General features: G+C 51.0%; 1 protein-coding gene across 6 annotated transcripts in view; it reads right to left on the bottom strand.

Moving 5' to 3' along the window:
• Window positions 1-16,682, bottom strand: part of PKNOX2 (PBX/knotted 1 homeobox 2) — a 233,673-nt gene that overhangs the window by 161,270 nt on the left and 55,721 nt on the right. For 5 of the 6 annotated variants that reach the window (XM_064482193.1, XM_010986489.3, XM_064482195.1 and 2 more), the window contains exon 2: window positions 13,647-13,716. The exons of the other annotated variant lie outside the window; for it this stretch is intronic. The gene's annotated coding sequence lies outside the window, so the exon portion shown is untranslated. The remainder of the gene's footprint in view (window positions 1-13,646; window positions 13,717-16,682) is intronic. 6 annotated transcript variants of the gene reach the window in all.

Below are 16,682 nucleotides of genomic sequence, written 5' to 3'. Positions count from 1 at the left end.
ACACATACACATATACCCCACAGACATCTTCGTCGCTGAAAAGTTGCTCCCTATAAAATAAAAGAAGCTGTTTAAATGTCTTCCTTCCAAGCTAGCCCCACAGAGCTGGAGCTGAGAATACATTAGCCTTTAATGAAGTGAGACTCTCATCTTCCAGGAGACACCTCATTTAGCGCAATTGTTTCAGAGCCATTACAGAAAGACAATTACAAGGAAGCGGGGAGAGTAATTGGAAATGCTGGCAGGAGTTGGGCGAAATGATAATAAATAAAAATATTCAACCTAATAAGCTTCCAGGAGGGGGTGGGATGAAGAAAATCAACATAATTAGAACTGAACCTTAGCAAGGAAAAACAGACAGCAGGGTGGCAAGTGCTCAACTTGTACAGGAAGAAAGAAGTCACATGCAGCCCGTGACGATGCCGGGGCCGCAGGCCGCTGGCCCCTCCGGAAGCTGTTGGAGGGCGGAGGGGCGCCCGCAGCCCAGAGGCACTGGGGGCTCAGTGTGCTATTCCTGGCCACAGCCACCCCACTGTGTGGAAAAGGCAAGCCCAGCCTGCACTGCAGGGGTCCTCCACGTGCTGAGAGGGGCGGAGGGAGGCCAGGGAGGAGCCGGCAGGGCCCAGATTCTGCCACTGACTTTTTCTGCTTCTGCAAAAGTAGAGGCAAGAGGCCTCGGCTTTCTGGTTTTAAGACGAGGGAGGTGAATGTCAAGCTCTGTAAGTGCTTTGTCTGTCTTCTGTCAGGCCATCTCCTTCTGCTGTGTGTCTTCCCCTCAGGTTCACCCCTTATCTGATGGGCCCCCTCTTAGCTTCTGAAATTTCAACATGGGGGCCTAGAAGTTAAGCTTAGAGACTCAGCCTAAGCGTCCTTTATACAAAATCCTTCCTGACCCCATTCTATTTCCCCTGGGGGAGAACTACACTCCCTGCTTGCACCGGACCCCGGCCACGCCCAGTGGGGTCCAGCTGCATCGGCTGATGGGTTCTGTCCCCTCTAGAGACCGTCTACGTCATTTGCAGAGGAAATGGTGTGAGGCCTGGGACTGGTTTCAGAACAACCCCAGCGAAGGGGCGAGTGCTGGTTTACATTATGATTTCGTGTTTGGTTGTTTTTGAAAAAAAAGGAATGTAAGAAACTTGAAGATCAGGAACCTCAAATTTGTCACTCAGAACCTAGCTCAGAACCTGGTACACAGTAGGCATATACTTATTTTTGTTGTTGCATGTGGGCTCCTTGTAAATACCTCAAGTGTACTGTCTGCGAGCAGCACAACTGAAGATTAAATTGAAGTCAAATTTAAAAACTTTAGAAGATTTTCAGATAGCCTCAATTAATTCAAATAAATATAATTCAATGTAATGTAATTACATGTAATTTACTGAGTGCCTGCCTCATGTCAGGCCCTGGAGAGTCACAGGTGAAGAGGGTCCCCAAGTCACTGTCCCTAAGGAATTCGCCATCAGTGAGATTCAGGCTGCAATGCTTTAGGCATGACCTGAGGCCACACTAGGGGATGGGATATTTGTCAGCAAATACGGGCAAATATGCACTGGACTCATCTTCTGGACAGTAGGCCAGGGGCCCAAGTCCATGGTCCTCAGATGAGTTTACAACTCTGTAGGTAAGAAATGTTTAACACACCCTCAGTACGTACATATAAAAACATGCCTGTGTAGGGGTGTTTATGTTAGACCTACTGCTCTACCAGTATAAGATGTGTCTTATGGAACATACTCAAAAATAGAAATCTCAGCAGGATGAGGTTAAAAAAATACATATAAATAAAGTTGTAGTGTTTTTTTCTCTTATTCCAATGGCCCATCTTGCACACTCTGTTTTGGGGACTTCACTTGTGGAGTATCAGAGCTGGGACTTGACAGGCCTGCCATACAGAAGTAATTCCAGTCTGCTCAACACACCATGAGAATTCAACACCTGGTTTTCTCTTGCTGGCCAGAGAGTCCAGTTTCCAGTAACTGGTGACAAACGTGCTTCCAGGCCCATTAGGACCATGGGACAGAAAAGTCAAAGCAGAGGATGGGAAGAGAACCCAAACACTTCCCTCTGAGGGAAACCAGGGGTAATCCTGTTCATTTGGCAAATACGTAGGATAAAGTCAGAATGTGCCAGGCGCCACGCCAGGTGGAGTGAGGGCTACAGAAGCAACACCCACACACCCCGTACCGACACGGCTTCACGGAGAAGGGCAGACACGTATACTTGGGATGCAGGTGGACACTGGTCAGGGTTGGGAGATTCAGGCCAGGTGCTCTGGGAGACAGAAACTTTCCCCTGACAGATCTAAGACTCGTGGAAGAGGTGGTGTGGGACCAGGGAGGATGGGCAGGGTTTGGCCATGCAGAGAAGGCAGACTTTGCAGGAAAAGGAAATGTCCGTGGCAAAGACTCAGGGGCAGTAAATTAAGGGCTCATTCTTCTCTGCCTATCCTCACCTCCATCTGGAGATCCCATATCCTGAGGCCGGGTGAAGAGAGAGAATACTTACTAGAATTGCAAATAAAAGGGACAGGGACATGCTCTCAGACTGAACACCCTGGGAGCTGGAGGGGGAGGCGTGCAGCCATGACAGCCTCCCTTCAAACATGCCAGTGGCTTGTCCAACTAAACAAGCATTTATCGAGTGCCAAAGGCTAACGGGAGAGGAAGGCATTCTAGTAATGGGCATTCTCCTCGGTGAGGGATGAATTGAGCATGACCTGACCTGCCGGCGAGGCAAAGCAGATGACCCCTAGGACCCGTGCTGGTTCTAGGCTGCTACGCTTCATCCTCCTTACCCTTGGAGACCAAGGCATCTCTAGTAAAGACAACTGAAATATGCTGTGATAAACAGTCACAGAAGATGCCCAGTGTGCACTGGGAGCTCAAGGAAGATAAACGCTAGCTGAGATGTGGTCACAGACATACTCATCACTGAGAAACTGAGCTCTAACCAGGTAAATGAGGGGGATAGAGGGCATTTGAGGCAAAGAGGACCTCATGTGCAGAAGCAGAGAGGCACAAAAGGGTGCAGAAACCCCAAATCCTGCTGGTAACGACAGATGGCCCTGGGATCTAGCAAATCCAAGGAAAGAAGGAACTGCCAGGCCCTGGGAGGACACATGAAGCCTAGAGGTCACTCTCAGGCTGACCCTGCTGTGCCTAGAGCTGGGTACCACACACAGTGGTGCTTAATAAATGTGTGTTGATTGTAGATTGTCATTTCCAGGAAGTAAGGGCTTGGATAAGCAATTCATTCTTATAAAGCCCCAGACAGGGCCACATGCTGAGATGCATTTATTAAAGTCTTCGAATGAGAGAGGGAGGGAAGAGAAGAGGGAGGGGCAGGGCTGAGATGTGGGCTACCCAACATCGTCTAGACAGAGCCACCACCCTCCATATCCAGGGGCAGGCGCAGGGGCCAAGAGGAGAAAGTAGACCAGGGCCACGGAGAAGAAAGGAAAACTAGCAACAGTGTTCTGCATCAGAAGCAGGGGAAAGCATGCCTACCTCTGATTCCCTTTAATTTTCCCAGCAATCCTGTAAGGCGAGATTTTTATTACTCTCTAACAGATGGGGAACTAAGGCTAAGACCTGGTCCTGTCTTGGAGGAGCAGGTAGTGGGAGAGCAGGGACTGGAACTCCAATCCTCTGCACCCTGTTCCTCCAGATGCTGCCCAGGCCACGGGGCAGATGGGCCAAGGGAAGGCGAGATGGACACCAGCAGGTGTGCACAGCCCCAGGTCACGGGTCCCCTCCAGTCTCCCCAGGTTCTGTCGCCCCCAGACGTCCCTAGGTGAAACCTCAGGAGCTGGTGAGGACCTGCCCCAGGGCCCGGGCCAGAGATGGGCCGCAGCCCTCTAGGACCGGGAACATTCTCTGTTAAAGGTGATGCAGAAGGATCATTAGTGGACGAGTCCACAGCCGCCTTTCATCCCCTTCTCACCCAGGTCCTTGCTCCAGCCTTGATTTACACTTCACATCTAGAGCACCTACACACCCTACAGCACCCCTGGGACTTCCCCAGGCCCTGACATCACTCCCCTCCCAGGAGGTGGGAGCCCTGGGTTCCAGTCCAGCTTCTACCACCAAACCCTCCGTGGCCTTAGGCAAGGGGTTGCTTCCTTCGAGCCTTAGTTTCCCCACTCAGTATGGAGGAATTTGGTGAATGCTAAGTCCTTGAGCATCCGCGAGTCTCTTCTTCACTCCTCAGATCTCCTTTTCCTCCTGCCCCATCCTACAAAATCCAGCAATCCCTTCCACTGAGTGAGTCACCATCGCAGGCCCCCGGGAATCCCAGGTTTCGTTATCCTAATGGGTGCAGGCAGGCTAGGACCAGGGCCTCTGCACAGCTCGGCCAGGGTGTGCTGGCCACGAGATTTGGGGAGGAGGCAAGGTTCCTGATTCAAAGCCTATCCCTATGGCTTCATTCACGAGAGATGTCCTAGTTCAGCGGGAAGCACACAGCCTGCAGTTGTGCAGACCTGAGTTCAAACCCCAACTGCTCCTCTTTGTAGCTGTGGAACAACGAGTGTGTTGCTTAACCTGTCTGATGAAGCCTGGCTCTCTGATCTGTTCTATTATTAGAGGGCCTGTCTCAGAGGGCTGGTGGGAGAGCTACAAAAGATAATACACTGAGCACAGTGCCTGTCACACTGCCGAAGCTATTCTTCGTCAGTGCCTCCTAGATTAGTTTAATAGTAGGACTCCCAAGGTACCTGACAGTCCTGGGAATCACACAGTACATGCAGAGAGCTGCCACCCACGCTCAGCCAGTCACCAAGGCTGAGCAGTTTCTTGATGGAAAAACCCACCTTCCAGCAGGAAAGGGCTACCCCAGGGAGAGACCCAGGTGGGTCACTTGAATGTGATACACTTTTCTTTTTAATTGGGTTTAAAGTTATAAAACAATAGCAGTAAATGCCTCCTGCCTCCACAGGTACCTGGGCCCAGGTGGGGGTCAAGGGCATTAATTAAACTCACCCAACCTCCCCCACAAGACCAGGGGTCCTGCACCAGAAAGCGGCTCCTCCGCCAGTCCCAGCCTGGAGATGGATCCGCCTTGTGGACCAGCCTCACAGGCCCCCTCAGATGCCCACCCTCAGACCCCCACCCCAAGCTAGCCTAATTCAGTCCTAAGTATTCCTAAGGTGCCTTCCAATTTCCCGCTGTAATAAATGGCACAGAATGCAAATGGACGTGGATGTGGGACACAGATGTTTGCACTAATTTAATTGAGGGAACACCTTGGATTAAACACTTTGCAAAACACTCACAAATAGGTTCAGTGCATTCGGTAATGAAAAGCCTCCCAGCCCCCGGCACTTCGCTGCGGCTGCCTGGGGCTCCAGGAGGGTTGCTGGGAGTGGGAGGGCGTGGGGGACAGGCCAGCGCAGGGGCAGAGACAAGATGCCTCTGCACACAGGGAGAAGGCAAGGGAACAAGGCCTGGGAGGGCTTCCAGCAGATTCTCCACCAGCTGGGGCTGACTCCACCAAGAAGTAGAATCTGGAAGGCTTGGGGATGGAGGCAGGCAGCACCTGTCTCCCCAGGTGGGTCAGCCACAGGCATGCCTCCCTGTCCTCAGGACTCAGTTTAGCCTGAGGTCTCCCTGCCCAACTGGCTGATGGCCAGCTAGCCACCTGTGAGGGATTGGGGGCCCTAGGCCTAGGGAGCCTGGGGAAGTTCAGCCAACTTGATCTTTTGGGCATGAGTCCAAGGTTGCCCTTGGTAACCTGGGAGCCCAGCGACAGAACAGCAACTTGGCACCAGCAGGTCAAAAGATCAGGGGAGTAAAGGGGAAAAGCACACCTGGCAGAGGGAACAGCATCTGCAAAGATAATGAGGCATAGAAGGCTGGGCAATCACAGGGACCCTGGAGAGACCATTTATATGGGGGCAGGTGGCACAAATGAAGATTGACCATTTTCACCAGTCCCGTCCCCACACCCCAGCCCCTGAGAGTTCCCATAGTTGGGCCAATCTGGAATCAGTTCGTATACTGATTGCTCTGTAAGTCTCAGCATTCCAACCAGGCCTGGGTGATTTTATATTCCTGAAAACAGAATCCCTAATTTTCAAACACAACGATCACTTCAAGTGTAATAACCATTATAATAATAATCTCTTATACTTGCGTAGTGCTTTATAGTTTATAAAGCACGTTCATATGTCTCTTATAATCTTCCACCAACCCTTTGAGAAAGATAGAATAGATGGGATTAGTATTCTTACTTTCTAGATGAGAAAATGAAAACCCAAGTTCCCAGCTATGCAAACAGAACTATGGCTCAAACTCAAGCCTGCCTGACAGCAAAGTGCCTGCTGGTTCACTCATTCAGTCATTCAATCATTCGTCGCATCACTCAGTATTTGTTGAGCACCTATTATGTACCAAGAAACACTTCAGACTCAGAGCACTGATAGCGCAGTGGGGATGTCAAGAGGATTACAAGCCTAGATGAAGAGACAGAACATTGACAGACATACCTGGACCAAGAGGAAAACATCAGAGCCAAAAACAAAGCACTGAAACTCAGGAACCAGGAAAAACACAAAGTACTCTCTTCAAACACTGCCCCTACACATCCTGCAGCCTGTACACACACAGGCCACATTCACCCTTATCACACAAGAAGATATGAGCCATTTCTCCTGGACCACCCCCAAGCTCCCCAGCATGGAATGCAGACTCCTTCACCCTTGACATCCCCAGTGCTAGCTGGGCAACAGACCAGAGCCAGCAGCCAGATGCTGCCTGTGGGGCCTGAGCTTCGCCTGTCCCCCGGCACACACACAGACACACAGGCCCTCCCAGGCTGCAGCGCGGGCATGCCAGCACTGGGAGAGCCCAGGCTGTGACACACTTCCCGGGCAGCTTAGGTTCTGGTCAAGATGGATGGATGGGATGGATGGATGGATAGACGGGATGGATGGATGGGTGGGTGGATGGATGGATGGATGGATGGGGAGGAAAGACTGGGAAGCATAGGCACTGTCACCTACCTAGAGGTAGATCCTACTAGGGCCCCACCAGTGGGCCCAGTTACAGGTAAACACTGCCTTGCTCTCTGATGAGGACAAACGAGCCTCAGTGCCCTCTGCAAAAACAATACCACTTCACAGATTTCATGTAAGAATGTGTGACAGGACCCTCCTCGTACACGGCCTTACACACAGAGGGAGTTAGGGCTTCCTGCCTAGGAAGTAAAGATAATGGAAGGGCAAGTAACTCTGCAAAGCCCCCGCAGAAATCAGTCTCCTGACCCTCCACCACCACGGCCCATTCTGGGGTTTGGAGAGCTTACTAGAGAAAACCTCTCCACCGCTCCACTCTCTTCCCCTTGGTTCATTCATTCATTTGTCATTCAACCATCCATGTAGGGCAGCTGTTGTGGCCAGGCATGATTCTTGGTACTGGGACTGGGAGAATAAGATTCAGTTCTTATCTTGGATAGATAGATACCCATGTTTGAGGTCCTGTAGAACGTACAGGATGAGGAAAGGGTACAGGAGTGTTTCAGGAAAGGCAGGAAGCCCTGTAGGTGGTAGTCACAGAGGAGATGTGTATGCTGGGTACTGCAGGAGGAGCAGGGGTTATCCAGGCTGAGGAGGTTCAAGACAGAACAGCCAGTGCAAAGGCACTGAGGTGTGAAGTTACACAGAGTATCTGGGGGGAACTGAGCAACCTGGTACACCTGGGTGTCAGGAACAGGCGTGTGCCCAGGTATCTGAGTGTCTGTAAGAAGCAGGGAGGAGGGAGCTTTAAGGCAGAAGGAAACAAAACTGGAAAAGTAGGCAGGGCTGAGCTGTGAGCCCCCTGGTCAGCCAGGCCAAGGAAGCTGCAGACAGGAAAGAACAACTGGGGATGGAGGAGCCCAGGCATGACACAGGCACAAACTCACAGCAGCATGAATTAGGCTCCAGCTGTTGCAGACCCAGCGCTGGGCTCCTCCACACACAGGGGGCTACCCCGGCTGACTCTCAGGATACACGAATTTGATGAGGTTTCCTCTTTGATTCACACAATTATCCCTGGAGAAATGGCTAACTGGGGAGCAATTTTTCCTCTCTGAAGAGCCAGGCTGGCTGGCTAACAGCGAAGGCCAGGGGAGGGTTCCCACGTCACCACTACCACCACCCACAGCCAGAGCTGCTGGGAGCAGGGCTTGGAAACCCTGCAGAACCTCCTGCGGATCTGGGAAGAACTTGAGAAAGGATAATGGTGGAGCTGACAGAGCCACCAGAGGAAGAAAAAAAAGGGGACACCCTCAGGCTGGACAAAGATCTCGGAGTACCTGCACTTCCAGAGAACAGGAGAGAGAGGCAAGGTAGGGGGCTGCTGACACCTTGTAGTTTCCAAGCCCTGCTGGAAGCGTCCCCAGTCCTGCTCACAGCAGGGAGGTTTCTCCCTCCCCTCCTTTCTCTTCTCCCCTCCCTCTCGTCCCTCCTCCCCAGTTCCTCTCCAGAAAGGTTTATGGAGAAGACTCCAAATAGCCCCTCTCCTGCAGGCACAGTCACACGAACTGAAAGGAGATTTAATTAGCAAAATCTCGTTAGGCAAACGAAATTATCCGTAAGACAATACTCCTCTGGACAGGGGGTATGATTAAACAAAGCCATTAATTGAGAGAGTCGCTTTGGCAGCCCCCGATGCGTTCATCTCTGGGCAGGCTCCACTGTGCCTCCTCGGGCCAGCGGAACAGGCTCTGCCCCCTCCCTGCCTGCCCCACCCCCTCCCCACTCCGTCGCCGCCGCTCTTCCAGGGCCCCTCCAGTTGGGGCTGCAGACCTCGAATCTCATCAGCGGCCTCTCTGCCGCCAGATTCCTGCTAAAGTGCCTTGATTGCATAATGTCTATTTGCATAATGTAAATTGCAATCTCCTAGCTCGGGAGGCAGGAATCACAGAACAGCCATTATTTTTTACCACTCCACAAAAATTCTACATTTAGAAAGCAGATTTGCAGCTCAGAAAGCCGTATAAATCTGAATCCGCCAGAAATGCCATTAAATCACACCAATTAAGCCGGACCAACGAAGAGCCCCTGTCACTGTTCCCTGCACACTCAAGGACTCCCAGCCCAGATGGAGGCCACGACAAACTGGAGGCTGCGGCCGCGGGGCTGGAGCAGGAGCTGCAAAAGGCAGGAAATTCTGTCTTATAAACCTTAACACACACCCCAAGCACAGGCACCCATGAAGACCCGGTGGAGAGAGGACAGAGAAGGGAGGAACTAGTCTGACTTATTTCTAAGCTTGTTGCCTGATTTCTTGTGGGCATTCAGACAGACACTGTCTGTCTGCAGACTTTTAATTGACGGGGCAGGAGAGAGTATGTGAAGAAGAAGCGCGCACCTTCGGCAAATGCAGTGGGGAGATGCCAGGTATTTCACACGAGAGTGGAATTCTAAGCCCTCAGCACCACTTTAATGACCTTTTCTGTCTTCTCCCAAGTCCCCTCCAGCCAAGCGAAAGAAAACAAAATCCTGCTCAGACTGGGCTGGGCTGGGCCAGAGTCTGAGCTCCTTTTTAGAGCTGTTTCCTAGGGGTCACTGGAGAGAGAGGGGAGCCACAAGGTCCCAGAGAAGGGGCAGTCCCTCTGACAGCTACTCGTGATTCCAGCTTCCCTGCAGCCACGTACCTGGTTACTCTTTTGCCTCTTTATTGCTCATTCAATATTCATTTGTCAAAGGGCAAGATGCTAATGTGTATTATTAAAATATCAATAGTTTATGAGTGAACTTTTATGGAGAGTACAGTTAAAGGAAAGACGCTTGACCATCTCCTCCAGGAGCAGTGGAGAGGAACAATCTTTCTTTCCAACTCTGCTTTTTGCTTATTTCCTGGGTGAGTGGACGGCTGGACCATTATCCAGCACCTGTTGTGTGCCAGCTTTCACATGCTGGATTTCACTGAGCCCCACAGCCGTCCTGGGAACGGTGTACAAACCCATTTCCATCCTACAGATGAGAATCCGAAGACCAAAGAGACATGTCCAGAATCACAGCACAAAGGCTCCAAGTCACGGGGCTGAGACCCAAACCCACGCTTTGGACGTCAAGCCTCGTGTTTTTCCCCACAAGTTGAAGCCTTGAAAATACAAATGATCATTTATGTTTTTATCTGTTTCCTTCACCTGCCCAAATTAAACATTAGTTTCCTGACCTATGTTTCACAAAAGGGGAAAGGCGAGAACAGGAAATCATTCCATGCTTTCACACAGACCCATTTCCACAAAGTCGACCTCCACTGTAGGTTTGTCTAAGCCAGCTCCCAGAATCTTTTCTGCACATTCAGAATCTTAGAACTGAGGGTGATATTGGAAGTGATGGCATCAAACTTCCCCTTTTACAGGAGAGTAAACTGAGTTTCTTGGAACCACACAACGAAGTGATGAAGTCTCTGGAATGGAGAGTTCTAAGTTCAATTTCAGGTCTGTGACTAACTTACTCTGTCACTAACTAAGGTACCTCTCTTGTTCTCTGAGCCTCTGCCCCCATTCTGTATCTAATACCGAGACAACAACTGTGTCTCATAGAGCAGTGTAAGGGTTTCAATGAGAAAAATGCACATCACGTGCTTAGCAGAGTGTCCAGCATGCAATAAACATTGGTTATTAACGTTGGTATTAAGCTGACTTAGATTCCAAGACTCTCCCTCCAAATTCCAAGCCCTTTTCATCAAGACCAAGCCCCTTACCCCTCTCTTCCCTGCCCCCTCCTTTAGCCATTAGCCATTTTCATATCTTGGCCCCTTGGGACAATGAACTGGTCCTGCTGCCACCCTTCGGTCACCTGAGCTTTGTCTCCAACCCCTTAAGTCACAACAAAGCATCCAGGGTACTCAAATTCTCTTCCAAAATTTAGCTGCATCCAGGTCAGAAAAATGGCAAAGGAAAGGGATACAGGTCCTCAAGGGCACTGCCTCCTGTGGGTTATAGTGTGGGGCAGAGGGAAGGAAGGCGAGGAAAGGACGTGGGCATCAGGGAGGAAGGGCTGCCTGGACCTCCCCAGGGCCTGCATAGTCCCGATAGCCTCTTCTGTCCTGATCTTTGGCTGAAGCCTCCTCCAGCTTGGAAGGCCATGGAGCCAGGGATGTGGGAGCTATGGATGGGAATGAAGGGCTCAAGGCTTGTGGAGTCCTTGTCGCAGATCTAAGACCCTCTCCAGACCTGGCACCTCAAGCTAAGGGTGGCAAGCTGGATCCACTCTTGCTGAGATGGACTATAAGGTAGAGGTTTCTACCAATTGTAGGACCTCCTAACACCAGCATGTACTCCGGGAATCCTGCTCTGGCCTCTGGGTAACTTAAGCCCACATATTGTGTGAGTTAAGGGACAGGGTGATTCTTGAAGGAAGAGGTTTCTTTAGCCTAACTCTGGAATAGATGAGGCTGTCTGTGCCCGACTTGACCAACACTAGTGGTGGTAGATGTTACTCTCCAAAGATGGTGGCAACAGTGTATCCTTCATCCCTCATGCTCTTCTCTTAATGTGCTGGGATCCTCCTCCTTTGAGATGTGGTTGGGTGGTGTCCATGCTCCCTTCTTACAACCGAGGCCTCTGTACCTCCCCAACCAGGGGAATGTGGTGGAAGTAACACTGCTGGGCTTGGGTGGTACAGCCCCCGCCTGGATCCTGTTCCCTCTCGGGACGCCCCCTCTCGGCTTCCAGCCACGCTGTTAGGATGTCCAGGTCACATGGAGAGGGCTCATGGGTCTGGTGGACAGCCCCAGCTAATGTCTCAGTCAACAGCTGGTCTCAAACCCCAGAGTTATAAGCGAATGAACCTTCAGATGATTCTAGCACCCAGCTTCTGCCCTGGTGGAGACCCCAGACCTGTGGATGGGGGACAATCTCCCCGCTGTGCCCTCTTTGAACTCCTGGCTCACAGAATAAATGAGCATGATGAATATTGTAAGTCGCTAAGTTTCAGGGTGGTTTGTTACACAGCTGTAATAACTGAACACCACTCAAATTAAATTAGACGGTTGGCTGTTTCCCTCTCAAATCCAACCCTCACTTCAGACTTTCAGACTGTTCCCTGCTCAGTGGGTCCCCATCCCTCGGAGCCTGCCCTCCCTCATCCTCATCTTCTTCGCTGCCTCCAAAAGGCAGGCTCCTCCTTAGCAAAAAACATGCCCTGAAATGTCCTTTGAGTCTTTCCATTTCAGAGTCCTGGGACCTGAAGACCCCCACTCCTTCTCCTTCCTCTGTATGGGTCCCAGAGTGTCCCCGAGAGGGCGCTCCCCTGGGTGGGAGTGGCCCTGTGCCAGGCGCCCGCTGCCCGCGGGGACAGGGAGGGTACGTACAGACCTATTTCCCCTACACTCGCCACTCTCATTAAGGTTCACGCTTAGCTTGCTCCTCTCATACTTGACTTGACTTATGAGGTCCCTCTAACCTCCGGTGCGAGGAGACATCGATTCTCACAAAGGTCATTATCTTCCTGCTCTGGCTCCTCACCCCCCACCCCCGCCCGGCCCCATCTCCTAGGTAGGCTTTCCTGGAACAGGATGGAGGGAGGCACCCTTCCCCGCCCCAGGCCCCGGGATCCAACCACTCCAAGCCGGGCTGGAGAGGGGGTGCCCTGGGAGCCGCGCCCGTCAATCACGGAGGCACCAGCACCGACTTGCAGGCCATTAGGCGGAGGGCCGGCGCCCTGCTCACTCACCGGGCAGCCATCGGCAGGATGTTAGACGATCGCAGGGCGGCCATTCTTATGATTTATTCAAATACTCATTACAGTCAATCTATTTTTACACAGAGGTGAAGATGTGCGCTGATAACGGTTAATCATTTATAATTCCATGGACTGGTTGGGAGCCAATGTACTATCAAAGTTGCAGCCGCTCAGCCCCCAGGAGCCCCCGAAGCAGGGTGGGGAGCTTTGCAGCTCAAGGCGAGCGGCTTCTAGCTGACATGGCCTTACCAGCGACTAGGTGGAGGGAGCAGAGAGGACGGAGGACCAGGGGACCCCTGACACGCCTGCGGGAGCTCACAACCCCGCACAGCAGAGTACAGGCAGAGGGCTGCCCAGCGTGGGAGGCAGAGACTCTCGGAAAAGGGAGAAATCCCTTCTAGCTGGAGTTACCAGAGAAGGTCCCACCAAGCCGACTGGTCCTCCAGGAGGGGAGACCTGTGCCGAGTGGGAGAGCCGATGTTCTGAGCAAGTACAGTCTAAGGTGGAGCGGTCACTGCGCTGATGGAGGGAAGCCTCAGTTCCTTTCCCGCCCTCCCGCCCCCCTAGAAACAGCCGGACGCAAAAGCAACGCGAGCTACGAACTTGGCCCGGTTCCTCCTCTTATGGCCTCCCAAGCTTAACCCGCAGACCACCGCGGCTGGGGTCTGGGTTGGCCTTGCAAGCTCAAGAGCTCCCCTCTTCAACACTCGTGACATACATAACACATCCAGTCCACCTTAATGCACAATCAATACCATCTAATTAAAGAGGATGTCATGTTACAGGGCTCCTTTGTCACACTCAGACCTCATCTAATTAGAGGGCCACTGTATTTTGCATTCCAACCAGCTCGTTGTAGAGTGCTTCTCTTGCACAATGCGTGGCTGTGAAAGATCAGGTTCAGGGCTGGTCTTTAACCCATCACCTTATTGTGTCAACATGGAAAATGCCAAACAAAGTTACTTACAGTTCACAGTAGCTATTCTGGTGAGCGGCATGGAGGACAGAGAGCTCAGAGTCCTGCTCCAGACTTCAACCTGTCGATGAAAGAAAATACCTTTATGGACTGTCTGAGTCTGCTGGGGGTGAGAGCCAAGGCAGGGTGGGGGTCTGGCTCAGAAGCACAGCCAGGGTAGGCGGCCCAGCGCCCACAGCTGAGTGGAGAAGCTTCCTGAGCAGGGGGCTCCGGGTACAAAATGATGATTGTTTAGAGAACTAACTGGGACAGAAAGACACGGTCACCCCCTCCTTCCCTGCTGGTGCCTCAATTTCTTGTGAGTTTCATCTCCTCCCCTATAGGAATCCCAGAGAAAGAGAGGCTAATGGCTGGGGAGAGCCCTGAGCTGACCAAGGCAGTGATCATTTACGGATGCCTTGTGTCTGACGCCATACCCTGTGCAGGGGGACAGGGCTGAGAAGCCCCCAGGGAAGTCTGCCATCTATACAGAGGAGCTGCCAAAACAAGCAAACAACAACGCCAATGCTCTTGTTTACGGCAGGATTATGGAAAGTCCTGATGGAGGAGGAAACTTTCAAGCAAAAGTGAAGGAAGAGTCCCGCTGGGCTGGAAGGAAGATGTGAGTGGGGAATGATGAGGGCGTGACTGGGAAGATCAAAAAAACATGACTGCTTTTCACTCTCTTTCTGGGTAAAGCAACAACTACAACAAGAAAAACCCAGCACGTATGTATCCGGTGTCTCCTCCATGATCCACACCTGCTGGGCGCCGCAGGAGAAAAACACCTGGGTCCTGCTGTAAAAGTGCGGCCACGTCATTGCAAAATAAGAATATCCGTATGAAACATCATCTGATAAGACAAGCAAATACATGAAGTAGTGCTGTGCTGTGTGCTAGAGCCTCTCCCTCTCTCTCCACAGAGAAACCAGGTCGGCAGGAGCTGGAGCCCTCCAGGAAGTTTTCAGGGGTCTTGGAGGACTGGTCAGGCAAGATTTAGTGAAAGGAAGAGAGAAGGCGTTCCAAGAAAGGGGAGCAATCTGAGCGAGGAAGAGGTGGGGAAAGCATGTGGCCCAGGGACAAAGCAGAGGCTGGTCCGCCTGAGAGACTAGGGGAGGTACTAACGCTGAGTAAGCTGGGTGGGGCCACAGCACCGGGGTTCTGAGCATCAGGCAGAGACCAGGCTTGGGCTGTGAGCTCCTGGAGCCACTGAAGGTTTTGCAACAAAGAAAGGCTGTGAAGATGAGGTGCCTCCCTGCCCTGCCACCTCCCCTTAGTATTTTCCTTTTAATTAAATGAAACAGAGAGGCTTCCTGGAAGAGGTGGAATTTTAGAGAGAAGATTCAGGCAGAGGGTGTAGGGCAATTTGCTCATGGAAAGATGTCCCTCTTGTTCATGATGATGTCCCCCAGGATGAGCCACTTCCTCTGGGACTGTCTACTAACCTCTCCAGGACCAAGACTGGTGACTCACAGAAGTACATCAGAGACAAGACCAGAACACCCGTGGCAAGGTGTTGAGGACAAGGACAGCATCTTATGCGTCTTTATAGACCCAGATCCTAGCAGAACGCCAAGCATGTGTCAGGTTCTCAGCAAATGTCTGTTGAAATGTTCAGTGGTGGATCCTTTTCATTCTAATCAGTGTCCACAAGCAGCACTTCAGAACCAGCCCCTGACAAGGGGCTCCAACTTGTAATCTTCTGAACTGTTGACACATTGCTGCTGAGCATACATGAACTCAGTACAGGACGTTTCTTGGTTGGACTGCATGGAGGTGGTATCTACCCTGCCCTCTGGGACTGTCTGTTGAGACACAGCAACTTGGAAGAAGATGTGGTGGCCCTTCCATTTGCACATGCTGCTAAGCTCGGAAGGACAGCCGCTCTGCTGGGAGATGGGTTCAAGGATGTTATACAGCTTTGAACAAGCTAAAAGGATAGGCCAAAACTTAAAAGTCAGTTTTTTCTTCCACCAGTTTTTATTTCTTGCACAATAAGTGAAATAAATTTGAAAATTAAAAAAATTGCTCACAATCCCATCACTCTAAACCATCGACTTACTATGCCACATGAAAATGTCTTTTAATTTTCTTACAGAATTGTAGAAAAAGGTTTGACGAGAATATATATACTCTTACATTCAAAAATCAACTACAAAATCACAGATTGAGTTATGGGTTATGGGTTAAGGCATGGGTTATTTGAGTTAAATGCATGCTTAGGTAGAGCCTGGGGTATGGTGTGGCTGTCAAGCCCATTACATTGATCTTAGGTTGCCTTAATAGCCAGACAGTGGCCAACCAAGGGGAAAATGGTCCCCTCACTTTGGACTTCTCAATTCACATTACTTTTAGATGCAGTTTTGGTATCACATTTTAGTAACTTTGACAGTGATGAGTAGAAGAGAGAGGTGAGCAAAGATGTCTAGTGGTTAAAGGGCTGGTTAAAAGCACAAGCGCTGGAATCAGACAGTGCAGGTTTCCATCACTTACCAGCAGTGGGACCCTGGGCAAGTTCCTTAACTTCCCTGTGTCTCAGTTTTTCATCCATAAAATAGGGCTAATAAGGGTTTTCTACCTCTGAGGTTGGCTGTGAGGGTTGAATCGTTGCATATACTGTGAAGCGCTTATAACAGAGCCTTGCCCAAAATATGCACTCACTGAATGTTAGCTGTCTTTGTTGTCATTTTCATGATTAGGAGGTTGTGAAGTAGAAGATATGGGAAAAGAAACTAGAGATACACCTTCATTTGTCCCTCTTTAGTACTACTCATTGCTCCTAGTTCTACTGACTAAAGCAACAATCTCTCTCCCACACGGTGGTCCTCCAAATACTTGAAGAAACTATGTGAAAGAGGGGCTGTGTTGCTCCGCCCGGTAGAATTAGGGCTAAATGATAGGTATCCGAGGGAGCCAGCCGTCAGCTCAATATACGAAAGACTTCTCTGGTAATAAGAACCATCCCAAAGTGAGCTGGCCTTCCTTGGAAGGTAATGAGCTCTCAACACTCACCAGTACTGGGTGAGAAGATGCCCTGAGCCTGGTCTC

This window comes from Camelus dromedarius, chromosome 34 (genome assembly GCF_036321535.1).
Source record: "Camelus dromedarius isolate mCamDro1 chromosome 34, mCamDro1.pat, whole genome shotgun sequence".
NCBI classification, from domain to species: domain Eukaryota; kingdom Metazoa; phylum Chordata; class Mammalia; order Artiodactyla; family Camelidae; genus Camelus; species Camelus dromedarius.
The sequence above is the reverse complement of the archived record's forward strand: the minus strand, read 5'-3'. Positions and strand labels throughout refer to the sequence as shown.